We start from the raw sequence: 24410 nt of genomic DNA on the forward strand, positions 1-24410 counted from the left end.
ATGGTCAAGGTGCCTTTATGTATAACCAGGAGGGGATCACATCACTGGTCAATGTCACTAGTGCAATTTCTAGGACAGGACACAAGTACCCTTTCATAATGTGAACCTAAGCTAAAGCCTTTATTGCATCACAAAGCAAGCAAACTTCTTTTGTTTTGATCTGTAACAGAATGAGCAGTGGGTTAGCAAATTGCACAGATTCACGATCCATAAGCCTTGCATGGAGGAAGTGCAGCAAGCAGCAGGTGCAGTGACAGTTGAAGCAGCAGTAGACCTGCTGTGCAGGTGTCCCACATCCTGTCTTTGGGTTGGAGGGTGGACACTCTTTCCCATGCCCCTTAATAATCCCCAAGCAAATTCCACTTCACCACACTTGGCACGGGTGAATATCTGAATGGTCTCTTAAGTTTATTGGTAAGGTGCTAGGTGGGCTCACGACGACTGTTACAGATGGTCAGGAATTTTCAATACAACTGTTCTTCCAACAGAAAATTTAGTTTTTGCAAAACATCAGTATTTTATTCAGGAAAAATGTTAATTTTGCTGAAATTTGTTGATTTTTCCTTCAAAAAAAATAGAAAATTCGTTTCAGGTCAGGTCAACATTAGTTTGCAGCCACCTGAGCCCCAGTTGTGCCTCATGGGAATTGTCCTTCAGGGCCTATGGGCATAGCTCCAAAGCTGGGCTCCATTTCCCATAAAGCATCATGGTCACAGGTCTCTGATGATGCACCATGGTGGATCAGCAAGATCATTTATCAAAATGTCTCAACATTTCAGAAATGTTTGTTCTGTGTGAAGTTTTTATATTGATTTAGTAAGAAAACTACTGAAATTTACTATGGGATGGAAATTTTGCTTTTCAGTGAGCTCTACTGATCCTCCATGCCCATAGAAATAGTTGGAATTTCTCATCTACACCAGTCCAGTCTAACATAGCTAATTACTCAATGTAATTTAATTATATTATTTAGCACGGTTGGCACATGGAGACAAAAAACATTTCCTACCACATGGCAGACAGTTGAAATTTCATTTTATGAAATAGATTTAACACAACCACCTCTTGACATGGGATGAAATCTGAAACTTCACCTATTTTAAATGATCTAGATTAATTTATTTGTGTGTCTTAGGAGTGCTGTGATGGTAGTTTGTAAGTTACAAACAGAGTAGGGTATTTTAGTCCTTTATAGTCTCCCCTTTGTTATAAATGCTCGAGTCTTTTACAGCTAATGGCACAATAACTACATTAAGGAAGAGAGAATGAATAAGTATCCTTTTCCTAATAGTTCTATTTTGGCAAACTGTTGAAGTCTTGCTGGCTTCTGCCTAACTATAAAGTTTTCTTCCATGAAACCTGAGAGTTAAGGCCAAACTTGCTATCTCTATAGACCATCTTCGATTTCCTTCAGCTCTGGATTAGGGAGATTTTTCACTGGTAGCTTGATAAACAAGAGATTGAGGTTATATTTACACAGGTAGCTTTTAAATTAAAGGTAAAGGTTAGGAGATAGCGTGTTCTTGCTTTATGTAAAGCAATTTGCAAGTCCCCACATGTTGGTGCAGAATAGGACAAAATGGTGCTGTGCCTGCACACTGTAAATATATCACCACTGGTAAGACTGGTTGACAAAACATATTTCCTCTTTCCACACAAATCCAAAAAAAGTTTTGTGGGCTTGTTTTCATGATTGGGTTGCTTTTTCTTTCAGTTAGCTTATATTACAGAAAAAAAATCTTGCATTTTCCTGCAGAAAAATCATTGCGGTGAAAATTCATAGTTTTTAATCCACCATCATCTGTTCAAAAAAGAAAGTCTGTGTTTGCCAGTGGAGTGTTATATTCTCATATCAAAAGAGATTTTCTTAGAGGCTAGGCGTAGGCTGTGGAACAAATCCTCCAGAAATTAAGGACCATCAAACAAACCTATCTTCTGCTACGAATGCAAGATGCATTTCTTCACCTTGTCTAACACAAGAGTGTGTATATAATAAAAGACCTCAAACCCCACTGTGTTAGGATGGTCCACTCACCACTAGGATATCATCTCCTCCTGGTCAATCTGGGGAGTAGCTTGCCAGGTCAATACCCTTTCCCAAGATTGCACATCTGTTGGTGTCTCAGTTTGCAACCCCTCTCTTGGTCCACAAGCTGCTGCTGCTACTGGTCATAAGTCTGTCCTCTGACCAGGTCACTATATGGATTTTTCTCTTCAGGGGCATCAAAGTTTTTCCTTCAACAGCTGTCCTAGGAAGTTTTCCCATTCACTGCCTTGTAGTACTACACCTTCAGTAACTAGCAGGAGAACTCAGTCCTGCCCCACACTGTAGGATCCTCTACACAGCAGTCAAGATCTATTCCCATGTAAACCTTACTGCCTATCCCACCTTCCTCCCTTTCTGGGTTTGCCAGCCCAAATACATCTCCTTCTTCCAGAGAATAACTACAGACTTCCCTCAGCAGCCCCTTCTGGTACCAATTTCCTGCCTTTATAGCCCCAACCCAGCTTGTTCCTCCTCAGCTGGGCTCCCTCATTTAGTCAGGGGATTACATGGCCTGATTTCCCACAGTTGTGGCTTGCTGAGTTAATTAGCTCCTTTCTTACTCTGCATTAACTCTTTCCAAGCAAGTGTGGGGTAAACAGCCCATCACACCTACCAAAACCAACATCACACATGCAATTCTCAACCTGTGGAGAGGATGAAAGACCAACCCACATGTAACAGATATTAGTCACATCACTGGAAGGTGTTCATAGTGTGGTGATGAAGGTGGTATAAGGCCTTGAATAGAATACATGTTACTAATCATGAGAGTCTGAAGTTTTGCTAGTCATGCTCTCCATAAGTAGAGGGGACAATAACTGGGAGAATTACCTGGCAGTAGGGAGTGCCATCTATGCAAAATTCTCTGTCTTTGAATCTGAGGAGATTTTTCACCTAAACTATGACTGACAATGGCCCTTATGCTTCTCTCATTGAAGTCAGTTATTGTCTACTCCTGGGGGAATTTTCCACTACTGCATAATGCAGATTTTGCACACAATTTATGTTCTGTGCAGAATTTCCTTCCTCCCACAGAATTGGTACTGAAGAGCTGCACTAGGGGCTGCTGGACCTAGCAGAGCCTAGCTCCCCTGCTCACAAATAAAAGACACTGGCAAAGGAAGGGGGAAGAGGAGCTTTAATGTTTCTGGCAGCTACAGCATGCCCCCAGCATGCCCTGAAGGAAGGAGGTGACATGCAGGAAACTCTATGCAAGCCTGGGACCCATCATCACGCTGTTTCTCCCTCTTGATCCCTGGGAGGGAGGTGTGGGTATCTGGACTGGGGTGGTGGTGCCCTGAAGGTGGGCTGGGGGGAATAGGTTGTGTGTATCTAGCCTCCCAGCTCAGCAGAAAATGGGGGGGGGGGGAGAGAGAGAAGAGAAACAGGAATTGGATTGTCAGAGGGATTTATTGAATTCTCTACTCCATTCCTGGAGGCTTTTTTAAAAATCTGATTTATTACAGACAGTTACTGACCAGTATCTTGAAATAAATTATGAAAATATTGAAACTGGTGTGATTATATTGTTATTTTGACAATATTGTGTGCAGAATTTTAAATTTTTTTGGCACAGAATATCCACAAGTGTAATAGTCTTTCCGCCAGCTTCATTAGGACCTTGATCAGCACCCATACAGCATTAAGTTCGGTGTGTTCCCCCTCCTCAGGGTGAATGCCTCCATTCTTCAAGGGGGACAGCAGTCACCCAGGGCAGCCAGAAGTTGGAAATTAACGCAGATGCTAGGAGTTTCCCCATCTTCTAAATAAGATGGTTGGACTGACCTAGATACATCTAAGTCATCTAGAAAATTCTTTCAGTGAAAGCTGCACTGCTCGGGGTGTTGGCATTTATGTAATTATTGTAGATTTGCACATCATGTTTCTCATTTACTTACTCAGTCACACTCACTTCTACTGCAGCAGCTTTTTCATTTTGGCCCTGCTCTAATTTGAAAGTTCTTAAATGCAGTTATGTATTTATGAATGTACAAGGGTTGGAGAACTTTCTTTTGTGGCACATGAATATCTACAACACCAGTTGTTTTCCATCAATAGGAGGGTGAGTTACTTAGGGGAAGACAGTGAGCACTAGCAACTTCCATTAAGCTCAACTGGGACTCAGTTCCTTTCAGTCAAGATCCTCAGCCAGTATAAATCCACATAGCTCTGATAAAGCCAATGCAGCTTCAGAGCTTTCTATCATCTGAAGCTACAGAGAGAGGCATATTTGTGGGTACTCAACACTTCTAAGGATCAAGTTATTAATGTTGGGGCAATGGAGATTAAAGGTGTATAATCATATATTGTATGATTCAGTGCAACAGAGAAATGTCAAAGTTGAACTAATACTAAACATTAGTGATCATTTACTGTCGTAGCTTCTACCTGCATCCAGTCACTTCCTGCCGCACAATAGCTTCTCAAGAAATGAAAAACTATCATATTTGATAAAAATGTGGCTTTGGTAAATTATTCACCCTCAGGCATACATTTCTAAAAAGAGATCGTAAAAGTGATTTGTATGAACAAGGAATTTAAAATTTATGGTTCTGATTTTTAAATTTGCAAATAAATGTTCAACTTAAGGAACTTATAAGGGATTTTTATAAATAAATAAAAACCCTCTAATCATGCATTCCATATCAAAGATGTTCAATGTTGCAGCACAATTTCTGACCTTAAATGCCAAGCACATTTAAATTGAAAGTTCACAATGCAGATTTTAAAATACGAGCATAGGTAAGCATGGTTGGATACAATTTAAATTATTCTGGAGAGCATCTCTCAGAGAGGAGAGTGCTGCATGCCTTTAAAAGAGGCACATCTCTCTCTCTCACACACACACACACAAAGTGAAGGTAGTTATTTGTTCAGTCTCTTGAAACAAAGCAAGCAATTCAAGCTAACGGATGAATATGCCACTAGCGTGCATGCATACTTTAAGTGTATTATTTCTGACCCATGAACAATACGGAGACAATTTATAAGTTTATTTTTGAAGATCTTTCCATTCTTAAAGTGGCTATTACGTAAGTGTGTGTGTAGAAGAAAATCTGAATAAATACTGCAACTTAAATTAACACACTATCCATCTCCTGTACTATATTAGTGCATTGCGATACCAATGTAGCCTGTAGCTTCTCCCCCTGCTGCCCAACATTCTGTTCATTGGGGACCCAGGAAAGGGAGGAAGGAAAGAAGAGAAAAAGGAGGGAGGTGGGAGAAAACAGAGAAAGGACACCGAGGAGGGAGCAAGGAGATGATACAAGTAAGGAACAAAGAGTCATATCCAACATGGCTCTATTGAAGTCAATAGATCTACTGATTTATACCAGCTGATGTACTGGCCCAAATGTTCCTTGACATTCTGAAGAGTTTAGATACATTTTTCACTTCTGGTTTTCTGCTAGTCCAGGAATCAAAATACTTTTGTACTGAGGGAGCAGAGACGGGAAGAGGCGGCTGTTTTTCCTGGGATTTCTTGCAAGAACTGGATACAGAAGGAGTGGAGCTCGGAGGAGGCACTGTTCTCTAGTTCTCTCTCTCTGAACAAAGAAACTCGTAAGGATTCAGATTGATAAAATATATATCTATATCAAAGGCCAAAAGGGACAACTACAGTCACCTAGTCTGGCATCCTGCATAACATGGTTTGGAATTTCATTAAGTAATTCTAGCAATAAACCCATATATTGTGATTGAGATACAGTTTGTTTGTTTTAAAACCAGGATGTTCATGCTTGTTTTGGAGACTTCAGGTTACAGCCCCACCCCTTCCCGCCCAGAGCTGAAGCCCTTTGGCTTTAGGTCCCCCTTCTATACAAGCTTCCTAGGGTCATTTAGAAATTTATGTTGTCAAAAGGGGGTCGTGGAGCAATGAAGTACCTCTGCTGTAGCTCACACGGAGCAGGGGTGCTTGTGTATAAAAGTCATGGGAGTGGAGGTAGCAGATCTACTTGACTGAGCTACTCTAATTTTGCTGATGGGATCATGTGATAATCTACATTTTAGAGTGGATGCCCTACCTTAAAACATTGTCCTTTGTGCTAAGAGTTCTTCAGAACCCTTTTCAGAGCCCCTGCAACCAAAATTGAGACCAATGATCAGCTGGGTAGCAGCTCGGAATGTTTCTTTGGTTCTCACATGGATCCCAATTGGTTTATTCCCATGTATTTTATTCTTACATTGTAACTGTGTGTTCTACTGTCTTTTCTACCACTGTGGTGTCTCAGTTTTTCCTCTGTTTAACCAGAGGTTCACTGCAAATGAAAGTCATTGACCCATATGTTGCCATCTTCTTCCCTTTCTTTATTTTCCCTCTCTCTCTCTTCTTCTCTCTACAAGAAACAGCTCTGCTGGAAATCAAGCAGAAAATTAGAGGGAATGCCACTTTCAGCTCACAAAATGTTGTCTGTGCTACAACTAGTCACAAGCTAATCATTATCCCAGTTCAAGGCTGAGCCTCAGAAATAATGACCTGCAGCCATGCTACACCTCATTATCACTGTTGCATTATCTCGTGACAGGAGGATAATTAACTAATGTCAACAACAAACTTTCATATGCTCTCAGGCAAAAGCAACAAAAAGCAGGTAGAAAAATTAACACTAGTGATTGGAAGCATTAAAATTCAGGGTCCAAGCAGGGTAAACATAAATCAATGTTAATAAGAATTCATTTTAACCATTTCATCTGCCAATATTAGTTCTGCTTCTGAGATTAGTAATTTGTCTCCGTCTCCGTCGTCCCCCCCCCCCCATCATTTGTGACCCCCTGAAAGTGACCTCAACAAGATATTATATCATCTATTGTAGTGTTTAGCTTAATCAGAAAATGCAGGTGAATCACACTCAATTTAGTTTCCACGACCAGCTCTAAAACAAGATTCCAAATGTTATGGCCAAGTGTGAAATGAATTATTTAATGGGTAGTTTAAAACCATACTTTCTGTTGGAAATGAAAAACTATAGACAGTTTACTGGCTAAACAAGGTCTTAATTGATCAATACCGATAACACTCAAAAGCCAGAAAAATTGGTTTGGTGACAATACTTACGACAAAAAGACTTTGCTAATGTGAGGAGGAGAGGGCACAATAGTAAATTAAAGGCTAAAATTCCTTACAAGAATCTTTCCATTACCAAAAAAAGTCACCATTTAAAAAGCCAGTAAATTCACAATTCTCTGCCCTCCTCCATGCTGTTGTGTAGCTCAAGGCAGCTCTGAGCATATCTAACAGATCAAGCCACATGTGGGAGGTAGGTGGAGGATTGCCTATCTCCCCTGCAGTTTGTGGATTGCTGTAAGGGCTTAGGTTCCTGGATACCTACCGTGAGACAGCAATGCACATGCTTGGAGCCAGAAACTTAGGGGCCGAATGAGTTCGGGCACTTACAGGGTTAGGCAGCAGCCAAGCAGGAGTTTTGTGGATTGCCCTGGCATGTAAAAATGGGACAAAATAAGCAGTTGAAGAAGTTATTCCAGATTCAGATGAGGAACCAGGCTTGGGGCCCGACCACCTAAGAGTGCACCTACACTGCAGATGAGGCTATAAATTTCCAGTTTGAGTAGCTGTACCTATTCTAGCTTTGATCAAGCTCGCATGTTTAAAAACAGCAGCATAGCTGCAGGCCACCTGACTACAATCCTGCCTGACCCCCATGGTATGTGTTTGGGCAGCTAGCCCATGCTGCCACCAATATAGCCACAGTGCTATGTTTAAGCATGCTAGGCGGAACAACAACAACAACGGAAAAGACAAGAAGACTGAAAGCAAAGGAGACAGGCTACATTCAAATGCAGCCCTAGATTTGTGGGTGTGCTGCAGTGACCTTAAGCAGTTCCTTTAGGTGAAAAGGAATTTTCTAGCCTGCAAATTATCCTGAGCTATGCAGGACAAGTGCACAGAGAGGGGAGAAAGGTCTATAGCTTCAAGCTCCTCCTTTATCTGATGCATACCTGCTCCTGTCTGCCTCTTCAGAGGGACAATCTTCTTTTCAGATCCCCTAAACTTGAAATTCCAATTACTTTGCCTGGTTAAATCTACTGCTGGTCAGTAGTAGAGTTTTAAAATGAAAGGGATTGGGGGGTGGGAAGTAGTGGATCATGTACTCAGCCAATCAGAGCAGGACTCATGCTCATGATCTAATCTAATAATTTGTGCTGAGAAACAGCACCGGCCCTGGTGAAGTGCCCATTTCAGAAGATGATCCAGTGGTAATTCCAGTCCTAAATTAAATGCATATTTCATGACTAATATATCAGCTCAACATAGAAAATTGAGAAGAATGTTAAAATATTTTGCAAGTCAAATAGCATCCAGATTTGTACAGTTTTGATCAGTCACTACAAATTCTGACAATGGAATTGTATTAACAAACAGAGCAATGGAAGACTGATGAAGCCTATGCCCTGGAAACATCCAGAGAATGCCCAGACAGTATGTCATGAATAATATTTTAATTACATCTGATCAACATGTGCACAGCTCTTTCAAATCTGTTAGTTTTTAAGGTGCCACCGGACTCCTTGTAGCTCTTTCCTTGCTTGTCTTCATTCCGTTTCATTTGCATTCAGTGGGTATAGCCATGGAAACATTATAGCATAAAACCCCAGACATCTCTAGTCCTTTAGAGATTAAATGCACATTAGCAGATGTGCGCCTTACCCCAATTCACTACTGTTATGCATGAACAGAGGCTATGAGTATCATCTGGTTTGTTATGAAATTGTTTAAAAGCAGTGGCATGTCTCCTGGTTTCACACTTCATGTTTTGAGCAAAAGCCCCATGAAAGAGTTTTCTGGGTTAGCTTCATGTCTAAATTTGGACTTCCTTTTACCTTCATATTGGTTAAAGCAGCCAACTGCTTAGACCTGAGGATACCCCTTCAAAAGAAACACTGCATCCCTTGAACTCTGTTCTATATAAGTTGTGTGTGTGAACAAGTGTGGCTGGAAATTTTAAATAAAAGCTAAAACTACATTCATTAGAACCACAGTTGTTGTCAGAAGAAGTGCCTGAAATGAGATGAGAGCAGCGGCTCTCAGTTGTTCTGTTAGGGCCTCGGGACTCCCAAACTTGCTCTTGCCTTTGATCTGAAATACACTGAAGTTGACTGCCTTCCAATCACATTCCAAAAGCTATCCATTGGGTAGGAGGTTTGTCCCAAACCATCTGGATTATAATCAAAAAGCCAAGTTAAACTCAGAGTCCCACAAAGTGGTCTGTAGCTGCTTCCTTTCCTGCTCTCTCCTTATGGAAAAATCCTATAGAATCTAATATGGATGAAACCAATTGAGTTCTATAGAATTGTAATAGGGTGTACTGAAATTATTCTAACCACCAATAGACTTTAGAGAATGAGAGCCAGAGAAGTCTAAGGAATGCAATTCTCTATTCAGATCTATAGGGGGATTTAAAAAAAAAAAATCTGTAGAAAAGTTACCATCTTCCATTTAATTCTATCAGACTTTACATAAAGGCTTATAATTGAATTCTGAAGAGAAAGCTGATCTGCGGGTTTTTAATACTACATGGTATGATACCGCAAACAGTTTTAGTCATCCGCCAGTCAGAAATAAGTAGTATGGTCATGGCTGTTTACTGGGGGGGGGGGGGGGGTTAGAGAGTTTTTTTTTTAAAAGAACTAAGGGCTAGGGCTACAAAGGGATTTAAGGTGCCTAAAGTGGCAAGTAGGTGCTAAGTACAACATATAGGTGCCACAGAGATCCTCACATCCCCAGCTGCCAGCTGATAAGCACAAAGCTTTACTAGGTCTTGTAGTCTGCCAGTAGGCATGCGTAAAACCCGTTAAATACTGATGCCACACCTAAACCTAGTGTATTGTCCAACTAGCATACCCACCTATCTCACCTGTGAGTCCCAATCCACTAGGTGTGCTCTGAGCACGCCTACCAGATCAGGTTGTGGACAAACATCAGCCGAGCATGACTACACTGGGACGTTTGGGGGCTGGTTAGCTGGTTGTGTATCCCCAAAGCATCTAACTGGGCAGTGGTTAGGGGCAGAGGCTCTACAGCTTGGAGAGCAGGGCATTTAGCTGGATTGTGGGAGCTGCAAGTTCAAGTAGAAGAGCTTCAACAAGAGACACAGAGCACTGTCTCAGAATAACCTATAGCCTGGTGGTCAGGACACTCGCATGGGATATGGGAAACCCAAATTCAAGCCTCAGCTCCCAATCAGGCAGAGAGATTTGAAAAACTGGTTTCCCACATACCAGGCAAATGTCCTAGCCACTGAGCTATTGGCAATAATGGCAGGTGGGTGTTTTTTTGTGAGAAAAGGTTGGTTTAGATCCTTACTCCAGAAGAGGATTCATAGTTGTAAATCTCAAGCGGAGATAAGCACGTAACTACCGTTTGAAAGACCAGGCTTAGGCTTCACTCCTCAGCATTTCCTAAGGACGACCGTAGGTGGCTCCCTGCTCAGCATTCTGGCTTTCGTGGAACTTATTTCTTAGGTGCCCAAACTCTCCCCATGCATTTTATAGGGAACCTGGATGTCTAAATCAGGAGCGTTCATTCCACTGGGTGGCCAGTGACTCAGCTAGACATTACAAGAGTCAGCATTTGTGGATCTTCACCTAAATCCTCATAACTCTCAGCTTCACTTGTTCCTATTTTATCCAGCAGGTAATATTTCTTGTTCAAGCTAAAAAATAAGAACCAAACTAAACAGACTTTTTGTCTGGGTTTTAAAGGATGAATTATGAAGGTTTAACTACTTCCAATTCTGAGCAGAAACATGCATTGTTGCTTTCTGTCTCTATGTTGCTCACATTAGAACTCTTGGTGGCCAGTTGCTAATTAGCATTCAGTTACCAACACTTACACCTTCAACTGTTTCACTTGCAAATTCCAGGAATTTAGCTTGTTACAATTGTGATCCAGCTCCCCACTGTCAAAGACTGGGGAGGCAGCTCTGCCACTGATGAACTACCTCTCTCACACTTTCAGGCTGTGGTTCAGACAGTGTAATATAAGACAAGAGCTGAAAAATTACATCTTTGATGAAAAAGTAATATGTTTTCTACAGCAGTATAGCACCCCTTATCCCACTCTGGGGCATTTGTACAGGTACTACCCACTTAGACACTAATACCACTTCCTGACGCCCCTAGTGTGGGTGCTTCTTGGCACTGTCCTTCCCATTTCAGTACAGCCCCAGCCCCAAATCTGTTTTGTTTGTGAGATCTAAACGTAGCACAGCACTAGGCAATGCCCTGGGTGTAGAATTCCCTTAGAAAGATTCTTCCTCCTCCACCACCTTCACCTCCCAGTTTTCTGGATCCCTCACTTTACCTGCTAGCTTCACTGCTTTCTCCCCATTTCTTTCCCTGGTGTCTCAGTCTTTCCCCAGCTGCTTCATCTTTAAGTATTTCTTGCTTCTTATAGGGAAGTGAATAGGTCTTCTGGCCAATTTGCCTCCTCCTGTAACTTGCACTTTGTGGCAAACTCTGAGGATAGTGGTGGGGGATCTGATTGTATGGATTGTTCTTGCTGTAGAATTCCTTCCAGGGTCAAGACTTTGGCGGGGGGGGGGTGCTGTAGTATCCTAGACTACCTCCTAGCCAGGCTATTGCTAAAACCACCCATGTACAAAATGCGATAGCTAGGGGCCACAGTACTTTACAATTGCATAACATACCTAATTTTAAAACACCATAAAGCGTCTTACCAGTATTTTTGTACAAATCTTCTTGTGCCCCAGAGATGGCCCCAAATCAAAACATGGATTCCAACATCCCTAAATTTTGGGGTGTTTCAACCCAGGCCAAGATGTGAAAGTTGCAGTTGCAGACCATCTTAATAACAAAATGACAACAACTGGCTACATGTTGTCCTGCATTACAAAGTGCATAGTACAGCAATAGTACAGACCTAAGCCTGCACAGCATGTGGTGCAATAGTTCTGGTTATGCAAACATCCACCAGACACAGCAGAAGGGAGTCTACAGCTCTAGGAGATAATTCCAGGAACCAGATGCTCTCCACAGCAAGCTCTCTGGGGCCAGGTAGATTTTCAGTTTAAATTCTGACTAATTATGCCAGTTTAATCAGCAGTAACACAGTGGAACATTCCTCTAATGGATGGCATTAGATCACTTTTAGTCGCTTTCAGGGACTTCATTATAGCATCGCATTTGGAGTTGCTGTGGTACTATGGGGAAAGAGAGCTGCCAAACCAAGTGTGCAAAGACACTGAGCCACTGTACAAAACCCGTCCTCTGGGGGCATCGCTAAAGCTATGTCGACCTCAGGACACTCAATCGTAAAAAATGTAAGGCTGGAAGGGGACCTTGAGAGGTCAGCTAGTCCAGCCCCATACACTGAAGCATGACCAAGTATACCTAGACTGTCCACGAGAGATATTTGTCTAATCTGGCCTTTAAAAACCTCCAATTATGAGGATTCCACAACACCCTTGGAAGCCTATTTCAGTGCTTAACTATCTTTAATAAAAACAGTTTTTCATAGTATCTAACCTAAATTGCCCTTGCTGCAGATAAAGCCCCTTACTTCTCATCCTACCTTCACAGGACAAAGAACAATTGATCACTCTCCTCTTAACCACCATTAAATTCTCAAATGTGTTACCAGGTCCCACCTCAGTCTTCTTTTCTCAAGACTAAACATGCCCAATTTTGTTAACCTTTCCACATAGGTCAGGTTTCCTAGATCTTTCATAATTTGTTATTCTTCCCTTCAATTTGTCCACATAAATTCTGGGTGCAAAACCTTAAAGTAACCGTTGATGCCAACTGAGGCCTCCTGGGTTTTAAGGTGCTAAACTCATTGTCCATCCAACAGTGGACAACTGTGCCTCCACCCTTATGAAACACACTAATAGAAGCTCGTGGATTTTTGATCATCTGCAGGTCGACACCCCCCATGTATGGGAGCATGTGACTCAATAATAAATTATAGCACTTCATGGGCTTTGAGCTGTAAACGTACAACTTTCATTGATGTCAATGGGTATTAGACCTGTGTAACAGATTACAAGACAGTGCGAGCACTGTACCAGTTTTCACTAAGAAATCATCACAGAACCCATCTGAACCAGGTAAGTATGATAGTCTCAGATCTGTACGTTATCTAGGGCTTGTTTCAGCAATGTACTTCCTTTAAGGTGGAATCCAGTTATTTTTTTAACAGTGCACAGAAACACTACAGAACAAGAAGTGAAGAGAAATACTGTATCCAACTGCAACTTCAGAGGGAATTCAGGGTCAGCTGGATTTCCCTGAATGAACAAGTCAGGTCTTCGGCTAGGCAAATATATCTTTTAGCTGTAAATATCATACAACTTCTTACTATTACATTTAGCAAATTTTAGATGTCAAAGAGGGAGCACAAGAGTTTGTTTTAGGGAGAGGGCACACATTGGGCCACATTCTTAGCTAGAGTATATTAATTACTTCAATGCTGTTACACTGAAGTATGCCCACTGAGAACTTGGCCCCCATTTCTCGCTCCATCACGTTTTTGTTTAAGTTAGTTGCAAACCTAGTCACAAATGTAGTCAAAGTTTCAGAAGGAGAATAGCCAACATGCTTTAAGTATAGTTGTCATGGAAAATATTTCTACTGAGACAGACACTACTTGCATAGTCTAGATGTTTTGGTTTTTATACTTTTCCTGCATTCAGGAGTGAGATTCACAGTGGTGACTAGGATCACTTGTTTCCCCAATCTGAATAGGAAAGGTACAAAGAAGTTCAATTTAAAAAAACAAAAACAAAAAAACACCACACACATACAATGTGGATAACATCTTAGTTCTGACATTTAAGATGAATCACAGTGATGTAAGCAACAAAAAATGAATCACCCTTGATTTAATCGAAGAATACAAGGAAATAGGTTACATAGCAAACTGTGTGAATTAGAATCTTTTGTCTTATATTCTATGGTAGTATACAAATTTCTCCTTGGTAGTAAGCAATCAGAGCTTATTTAGCTCAGTCACCTTATAAAGAGAATTTAGAGATAGGAATTTTTGTTGATACAGATTTTATCTTGGGCTCATTCTAGGGTGAAAAAATATGAATTTGTTGGTCAGATGCTAAGAAACAAAAGACTGAACAATATGACAACTCATCGTCATAGACAGCTTAGTTATACCATTGTAAATCTGGTGTGGTAAGGATAACTTAGTTTCATTAAGCACATCCCAAATCCCAAGCTATATGCTCGTGTACTCTTCTTGCCACCAAATAGGCCCAACCCCTAGGCTCCTCCTTTTGAAGAGGCAGGAATTAACCCCAGAAACAAATGCTGCCCTCAGTTATGAAGTAACACTTCTCAGGACACAGTAAGCCATCCATTAGTACAAGGCACCTTTTGGGGCCCCCTATTAGGAGTCCCATATACCTCCTCTCCAGCAATAGTACAAAACACCAGGGCCCCAATGCTTACATATGTAGAGGAAAAATCTCTACGCTGCTGGAGATTCCAAATTGACCCCAGGCCCACTCTTAGTCACAAACAAGGTACCCTCTGACCCTCATGCTGGTCACTTGGACTCTGGTGCAGGTTTGGAGGGGTGAATCCTGGTTTCTGCTGTATTGCCTGTAGTTCATTCCCACAATCATCAGCTGGTCAGGGCTCCTCCCTTGGGTCTAGGTGGTGTTTAGACCAACTCCCTCCGGCAGCCTAGAGGAGTAGATTCACCTCCTCAAGGCTGGGCACAGCAAAGCAAGCTCTCCTCATCCGATTTCCTTACCAATAGCTACTCTGGCTTTGTGGTGATCTGCCTCTTCTTGTGACTCAGTCCTCCAGCAAAAACACTTACAGTTTCCCACCCCTTTCAGGGTAACAGAGGGTCCAACAAATACAGTCTAATATCGTTATATCAGGTTTTCAGTCGGACTGACCAGCCCTCATACCCTCTCATCTCAAGGCTTTTAAAAGTTCTTCTTTCCTTCATATCACTTTTCTCAGTAAGTGGTAGGAGGAACCCCCCCCCCCCCACACACACACACACACTCCTCCAGGGACCCCAGAATGAGCAGTCACAGTCTGTCCATTTACACCCACCCACTACGTCCCTAGGCTTCTTCCTACTTCATCCTGTCAACAGGACTTTCCCACAGCCCATTTCTGTGCCCACTGTGTACTTTGCAGACTCCACCACATCTTAAGGTTCACTCTTTTGTCAAGGCAAGGGCTCCCACTTGGAATCTCCCAACATATCCCAGCTGAAAGTATGTATACTAAACACACCCATTTCTGCCCACCTCATGCTTGAGCTTTTCTCTTCTAGGTTTCCTCTATGCTCTGTTCCTCAGCTGAATACCTTCCTGGGCTTATTCTCCAGACAGCCAGTCTTGTGAGGGCTCATCACCAGACCTTTCTCACCCCCAGGGGTTTTTCCATCTATCTCCTGACCCCTTGGCAGAGCTCTCTACTCAGAAGAGGATCCCAGTACCAGCTCTCACCTCTCTATTTCTTCCATAACCCTGCCAGTGTCCCTCTGCTACTCAAAGAGCAGCTTAAGAGCTTGAATTCTTGTTCTGCTGCTTCTGCTCTGAATTTCCTCTCTTTACACTAACAACCCACCTGGGACTCCTCTTTAATTGGGTCTGGCCCACCCTTCAGCTGCAGCTAAGTGCACTAATTGAGATTTCCAACTCCCCTTAACCCTGGCAGTGCCCACGTAGGGTATACACCCCATCACAAGCAGTAACACGTGCTCAGGCCTCAACCCTGTATGTCCTCTGTATACCCCACCCCTCTCAATTCCAGCTGATTGGTACAGAGTCAATTAAGTGCTCTACAACCAATTACCTGTCCCCACTTGCTCCTGCCTTGGGGCATCATTCCTATTCTCTAGTGAGAAACAGGCTGGCAGCAGGAAGTCAGGATAGGATTTCCTCCCAGTTGCTCTACCAGCCAGGGCTTGATGGGGTGAGCAGAGAGGAGCTGATCCCACTCAGGGCTATGGCTGGCCTTTTCTTGTTGCAGCCATGTGGGTGTGGACTAGGAGCTCTACATTATAGTAACACAACTGACTTCGATATACTTATTGTGAAAGTCTAGTCTCTTTCCATCAGAGCTGGGAGAAGACCAGCATTTTCTACAAGCATTTAATCAAATTTTAAAATTAGTTCACTTTGGCTGTGCCTGTCCACCTTTGGTATTCACATTATGGGAACTGCTGAGTGATAAGTGAACATGAAGCCTCCTACAAAGCAAATAAAACCTACATAGTCCAGTATTCACACAAGAAGTGTCTGTCTTATTCAGGTGGGACACAGCAGGAGAACTCCTTCCCCAGTGCCAACCCACAGGGACAGTTAAAGAAGCCATACAGGATCTAGCTACCACATTTGTAACTAAGACCATGCATGTACATGTATTTGCCTTGTGTCATTGCAATGAGAAAGTTTAAATTTCAACACATGACCTATCAAGTAAAACTTATAGTAACCTTGTGATGGGGGCTGGCCTTACTGGTAGTGCCCCTTTCTGTGGCATCCCTCAACAGCAATCAATCACTCTTAACGTCTTTCAGTTGGTAGTGACTTGACCCTCCAACTGGATCACCAATTGAGTTTGCCAAGAGTCCAACCAACAGAAAGGTCCTTCTGCCCACCTCTGGCCCTATTGATGACAAATCCTTTACTTGGGGCTTACAAAGTCTCTATCTTCTCCTTCTTTCCAAGGGGGGAGAGAAAGGAAGTTTATGCTCCCTCCACAAAAAAGAGTTTTTGGTAGGTTCACACACTCTCTTTACTAGGGTTTCAGGCAGTCTGTGATCAGCTCCTGTCCCCTGTCAGGCTCCTAGTTCAGGACTCCTCTTCCCAGGCTCCTCCAAGCTCTTAGGCCCAAGATCTCCTCCCCAGGGCCTAAAGTAGATACCCCTCACAAGCCCTGCTCTTGAAGTAAGAACTTCTGCTGTGCCCTTACTCAGGAGCTCTCAGGATAGATTTGCCTCCCTTCTGAGCTGTCTGGCTTCCTTTTAAGCCCTTCCTCCAGCTACAGCTGGCTTTGCAGGTGTGGCAGGGTGGAATCACTTGGGCCCAGAACTGGTCCTTAATTCCTTCTGTCACAGTGTGGGATTTATACAGTCCCATCCCAAACCTATTTTTTCTAGGAATGATCTAGAAACAGAACGTCTCAGCTTAGCTATGGGATCAGGCCAGATAATGCAGGAGAGGCCTGTGTGGCTCAGTAAAGAATAGGTTTAAAAATTTCTAACATTCCCTCATCTTGCTTATCTGCTACCTCTCCCTAAACTGCAACTTTCTGCCAAAAATGACAATAATAAGAGTTACATTCATTCAGTTAAGTCACAGAAACATCATATGTTATGTGACCAAGCATAACTGAACAGTAGAGCTTGAGTTTTGAATGAATAGTAACAAATATTTACAGTGATCAATCCACAAATACAAAAAATAAGATGAAGGAAAAATAGAAAATGCTTAAATAGAAGGAACTCATGAACTACTCTTGGGTATTTTGCAAAGCTAAATGTACTGTGTATGTTATTCAATCAGCTATTCACTTAACTCTATTTTTGGGTAGCACTGATTTGTGGGAAACGTTCCTTATGTTAATACAGGGATGGTCCCTATATATTTGAGCATATGAAGTTTTTTCTTACACCCTCCACATTTCTTTAAACAATAATAAAAATATTTCAAAATGCTCTCAGAGCTATTTAGAAAACAATTTGCCAATGTATAACATTTGCCTGCCATTCTCATGTGTTGTCTCTAGAAGGAAAGACATTGGTGATGTTAATACACTGACTTATACATGGTATATTATGTGACGGCAAAGGGCCAGATCTCAGATGGTGTAAATCAGCATAGCTCCACTGTAGTCAAGAAACAAGATGCAAGGATCAAACATTCAATAAGAGGTCTAAATCCAAGGTTTAGGGCTAGATACTCAGCTAGTGAAACTTGAAGTTACCCCAGCTGAGAACCTGGCTCAAAGGTCTGGTCTACATTACAAACTTTTGCTGGTATAGTAATATCAGTTAGGGGTGTGATTTGTAATAATATTTCTATACTGGCAAAAACCCTAATTGAGACACAGTTATACCAGCATAAAAGTGCTTTTGCAGGCATAGTTTATTTTACTTGGGGAACCTGTATATGCTATACCAGGAGCAGCATGTTTCAGACACTAAAAGCTGTGTCCACATTAGGAAGGTTTTTCTGGAATAGCTGTACCAGTATTGCTACACTGGCAAAACTTTTCTCGTGCAGACCAAGCCAAATAATTTATTTTAGATGCCCTTATGAAATGTCTGTTTGCTTCTTCAGATGAACAGTTGAATTTAGGCAAACTATTGTGTGCACAAAATATACTTCTTGTTTACATGCACAATTACCACAATTTGTCCGTGCAATTTAAGAAAATAGGTAACTGCATGCACATATAACCAGAACTGGCTGTTAGCTCATGTAATTACCTGATTGCAAGATGAGCTGTATATTAGTGCAAAGCAAACAGAGTAGTTAAACTTTATTGTCATTAAAATACACTGTTGGCTAGTCTCTTAAGTATTTACTAAAAATAAACCAAATTGTTGTCAGTACAAATTATTTGCTGACACAAGTATTAAAAGAGCGGGTGACAAGAAAATATTAAATTATAGTTGATAAAGTTTGCAGATGACATAAAAATTGAGAGAGTAGTAAATAAAGCAGTGGACAGTCCACTGATACAGAGTGATCTGGATGATGTAGCAAACTGGGAACAAGCAAAACAATATGAGTTTTAATATAGCTAAATGTAAATATAAACATCTAGGAACAGAAAATACAGGTCATACTTATATGACAGTGGACTTGATCCTGGATGCAGTGACTGAAAAAGATTTTGGGTCATGGTGGATAATCAGCTGAACATGAGCATCCAGTGTGACTGGCCAAAAGTGCTAATGTGAGCCTTGGATGCATAAACAAGGGGATCTCAAGTAGAAGTATAGAAGTTATTTTACTTTAGTATTTGGCACTGGTGTGACTGCTGCTTGTAATACTCTGTCCAGTTCAGGTGTCCACAATTAAAGGATTTTGAAAAATTTCAGAGGGTTCAGAGAAAAGCCACAAGATTGACTATAAGATTGGAAAACATGCTTTAAAGTGATAGACTTAAAAAGCTCAATCAATTTATCATAACAAAGAGAAGGTTAAGGGGTGACTCAATTACAGTCTATAAGTACTTAAGTGGGAAGCAAATGTTTAATAATGGGTTCTTCATTCTAGCTGATAATTTTTAAATCAGGATTAGATTTTTTTTTCTGAAAGATCTGTTCTCGGAATTATTTTTGGGAAGTTCGATAGCCTGTGTTATGGAGCAAGTCACACTCACTAGATGATCGTATATTTTAATTCAAATTAATGATTTTTTTAGAAATGCTTTAAGCCAATTTATAATCATGTATAGTCAAAGTTGTTAATCATGCTGCAAGTGTCCCCATTTTCTCAATTGTTTAATTCTGATCAACTGCATTTTTACAGAGTGTGCTTTTAGGGCCCAACCACAGCATAGGTATGCGTGTTAATGGGAGGCAGTTCTGCTGAATGGATTGGTTTATGTGGTTATGGGTGATGGGTGACTGATGATCCAAATACACAAAGACAGCATGCTCTTTATGAGAAAGTAAACTGTGTCTGTACTTTTACAGAAATATATCAATGCTTGTATAAGACAGCTCTTTACTAGCTCTCAACTGTAACTTCAATATCTACATTTCTCTGTGGAACATTTTAGTGAGGCTAATGGCTTTGTTTTTCATGTATCATGCTTTAAATATCATAACATAACACTCCATGTTCATCTCAGATGTTTAAACACTGCTCTACCATAATCTCATAGATATAGCTACTGCTACATAAAAGGAAATAACTTTAAGCCTGAGTCTGTCACCAGTGCCTACAGAAATCATATAGCTTTCACTTGGAAGGCTGTCATGGTTATTGGGAGTGTCTCCCTGAGGTAAGGGGCATCATCACAGAAGCCTCCTTACCAGTGTCTGGACAGAATAGCTCCCACAGGAGTTGTTTTTCCAGGGAGGTCCCAAGCCTCAGGCTACCCCCAGAATGCCCCTTGAAGAGACTGTGGCATTTCCAAATTTCATCATGAAGGGATCTAGCAGACTCTATAATATTATAGTAATATAATATTTGCTGTCTTTTCCCAACTGTGTATGAGTCGAGAGATTCCAGTGACCCCCTCCAAATCCCACATATATCCAGATCCTCTTAAGAGGCATCTGTTGTTTTGGTAGGAATTGGAAGCATGCTGTGTTAAAAAAATAGCTTGGACCAACCAGGTGTACAATATCATTCATTTCCAATGGAGATATGCCAGGGATGATTTTGGCCACCTATCTCTATTGCAAAATAGGAGCCAAAGTCATTCCACTTCATTTTGGGTACTGTACATATAGGCAAGATTTTTTTTAAAAAAATCACTTTAGAACAGCTCAGAAAATGTGCCCTAGAAATAACCCATCTTTTTTTAAAAAGGAGGACTTGTGGCACCTTAGAGACTAACCAATTTATCTGAGCATAAGCTTTTGTGAGCTACAGCTCACTTCATCGGATGCTGTAGCTCACGAAAGCTTATGCTCAAATAAATTGGTTAGTCTCTAAGGTGCCACAAGTACTCCTTTTCTTTTTGTGGATACAGACTAACACGGCTGCTACTCTAAAACCATCTTTTAAAGAAGCCCTTTCCAAACTGGTTAGGCCCACAGCACTGGGAACAGAGCATAATTAAAGCTATTTTCTCTAAGGTTAAAATATGCCTGCAATGTTACATAATTAAAGATGCTTGCTGACTCTGTAAAATATGCCTGCTAGCTTTTGCATCCAAATGCCATGAACAAGAATATTTTAAAGTAACAAGTCTGAAAATTATCACGCCACCTCATAACTCCCTGACATTCGTCTGAGTGCTGGAAAGTATTTTACACATAGATATAGAAATGTTTGCAAGAGCAACTACTGTATGTAAAAGAGTATATTTTTAACCAAAATAATAATAATAAAAATATTTCTTCTGCCTTGGAGACATTTGAAATAAGCTTCCCATAAAAGAAAAACATGAAAGCTGAACTGTGGTTGAAGAAAGCCCTAAAATGTTGCCTTTGAAAAGAAAAATGTCTTAGACAAATCAGATAAGAATGTATATGATGGAGTCCATACAATATAAAACACTGAATTCATATTTCCAGACCTCTACCCTGCAGTTTTCAGCTCCCTTTAAAAAAAAATTAATCTACAAATACAATTGGGCCCTTTTTTCCCCTTCAGACTACATAAGATGCATCATGAAAACTGTTAGCTATATTTTTAAAATGAGATAATTCTATTATCTTTCCTTGCTGTGCTCCTTAATTTGGTTCAGCAAATCAGCACCTGAATACATATAAGTAAGTAAACTTAAATATAAAGTAAAGCAGATATTCAAATAAACATGGAAGTTAGTAAAAAAACTGAACAGTGACACTGACTAAACAATTAATATCAGTTCATAGTGTCAGTAATCATGTCCTTTTGGCTTGCTTTCTGTTGACTCCTTCTGACTATGACTTGATGCGTTTCACTGGGGGTAATATTGTTGCAAGTGCAAGGGAAACATAGGTAATAACCACAGCTGGAATTTGGCCAGTACACCAGGATTAACATCCCAACTTTTAAGAAAAGAACCATGGGATCTTTAAAAACCACAAATGGCCAAGACTTCATTTTTATGTCTCATCTGAAAAGCAGTACCTGCAGCAGTGTTCCCAAACACCTTTCTGGGTCGTTGGTTCAGTAGAATCTCAGAAGGAGAGATCTCCATGTACTAAATTGTCAAACACCATTCATGCAGGTTTTCCTTGGAAATCTCCCATTTAGGTATTGACCTGCTTTGACCCTTCTCAGTTTGTGAGATCTGGCAGGAGCACAGCGTATGGCTGCAGGTGTTGTTTTTGATGTGATCTTTTTGACCCAGATGTCCAGCAATGAACTTCCTAACACATTAACTCTCATCAACTCAACCTATGCAAAAATATATGAATAAACAGAACAAACATGCTCAACACAACATGTTCATGTGCATCTTTTCCCTTTCAAATTAAATTCTTTAGATATAAAATATACCTAGAAGTCTCATGCCAGGAATTCTGGAAAAGTCTGGCCTAAGTTGCATTTTTGCTGATAGCAGTTTTTGTGGGAAAATATCAAATACACGTATTCTGTACTGAATGAGAAAAGACTACAGCATTGTTTTATTCATTTTAGTTCTCTAATATAATGTTTTATTGTTAATCGGTTCACAGTGCATTTCACAGATTGTCAACTGGCGTAAATTAGCTCCTTTGATTTAGTGGCTCTATGTAGATTTACAAGGTCTGAAGATCTGGTCCTGCATTTTAGATGTAGTGAAGAAACCTTGCACTGTTACTTTACACATTTTTCCTCCTCTAGCAAAGTTAATATGTATTCTGTGGTACAGCATTTTCCTGAAATACAGATGAAGAAATGAAAGTCCTGTATACTACTGACCTGCAATATCATAAATGAATAGCCACAAGCAACTCCATTCCTTTCTAATCTTTACATTTTCATTCCCTCAAGGAATGGTAGGAACTTTCCTAACCTTCAGTCTTTCTACAGGGAGCGTTAACATACATACTTCTTTACAAATTAATATATATAACACGGCCTACTCCGAAGTTTCTATACAATAGCTTTCATGCATTTATTATATTTATTTCATCTTATACAAAGTATAATAAAGTAACTTTTTTAATAAATTATGTTTCTATAGACTAATATATTTGGATAATGGAAAACTTTGGATAAATGTTGGTACCTATAGTACATTCCTTTACTCCCCTTAGGCTACAGACTTGTCATAATTGGGTGCAGAATCATTGAAATCAGTGGAGTTGCACTTGCTAACACCAAGTCTGAATTTGGCCCTGTATTTCTGAGAGAAACTTTCTTTAGATTTGGAGCTGGTATTAGCAGATTATGTTTGCTAACACTCCTGGTAGAAATACTGGAGGTTCGGAAGGTTCCTACCATTCCTTGAGGGAATAAAAATGTAAAGATTAGAAAGGAATGGAGTTGCTTGTGGCTATTCATTTATGATATTGCAGGTCAGTAGTGTACATATATACTTTGTAAGCTAAGTATCAAATAGCTAGCCATTCAGTAAATGAAATTAGCACACACACACACACACACACACAGAATTTCAACTAACTAAATTAAAGAAAATTGTGACCTGCTCACAGACATTCCACAAACAGAAATTTACCATACCATTTTTAATTTTGAATGATTTGCTCAGCTATAACACTGGATGCCTTGGAGATAATTGGATTTTACACATTTACTCACCTGCTGATTAGGATACTATCTCTGTTAGTTCCAGAGCTCTGCCTATTGCCCTTGTTATTTAATGGAGGCTATGAGGTTGTGCCCTTCAGCCTTAGTATCTTAAATCAGCCTGACGGAGCTCAAAGCCAGGCGAGGAGTGGGTGGGCAAGTGGGCGAAGGAAGCACTGAGATCAGTTCATCTACATAATTCTGTAAAAATTCACATCTGCTTTGTATGGACCATGGAAGCAGCAAGAAACCTGTCTCTTTGATATCTTGTTCATTAAATGTTCTTCATCGTATACAGGGTACTGCTTCTCTGACTGGCTTTAGCAATCTTGCATGGTATTATCACTCATCTGCTACTTTTTAAAGTAATTGCTATGGACATCAAGTGCTGTATCATTAAAGCCTCTACGACTGACTTTATTGAATGTATTTTGTGAAATGGTGCCACTTTGGAATTGCTTTGTTTGTGATCTCTGGACTGTATCATTGCACTGTGCTCCACTTGGGGCTAGCATTAAATGCCACTCCGACAGCAGCTGCATTAGAAAAGAGTAGCGCAAATACTTCCTCCGAGTTTCTATGATGGCCACGCTCAGCAACCTGTGCTTTTTTCAATACCCAAAGCCCTAAAAATATAAGTGACCACCCTTTGCTATAGTGTTGCAGTGCTCTCCTCCTTAATAAAAGCCAAAATATAACACAGACCCTTTTCCTCCCTTTCCAGCTGACACTAAAGATTTTGAGCTAGATTCTAACTTGGCCTACATGCCTGCACATAAGCATGAGGGAATAAGGAGCCCCTTTCTCCACTCTTTGTGTACCTGCACAGTGTACTCCAATGCTAATTACCAGTCCACTAGATTAAGAGGGCATTGCCGCCTGATACTCCTTCCCTGTCACCCTGAGTAGATGAGTTTGGATGGGATGAGTTGTAATTTGCTGCTGACATAAAGCTTTGGCTTTTCCCTCTGGCTGCTGCTGAAGCA

The sequence above is a fragment of the Lepidochelys kempii genome, chromosome 6, assembly GCF_965140285.1.
Source record: "Lepidochelys kempii isolate rLepKem1 chromosome 6, rLepKem1.hap1, whole genome shotgun sequence".
Classification (NCBI taxonomy): domain Eukaryota; kingdom Metazoa; phylum Chordata; order Testudines; family Cheloniidae; genus Lepidochelys; species Lepidochelys kempii.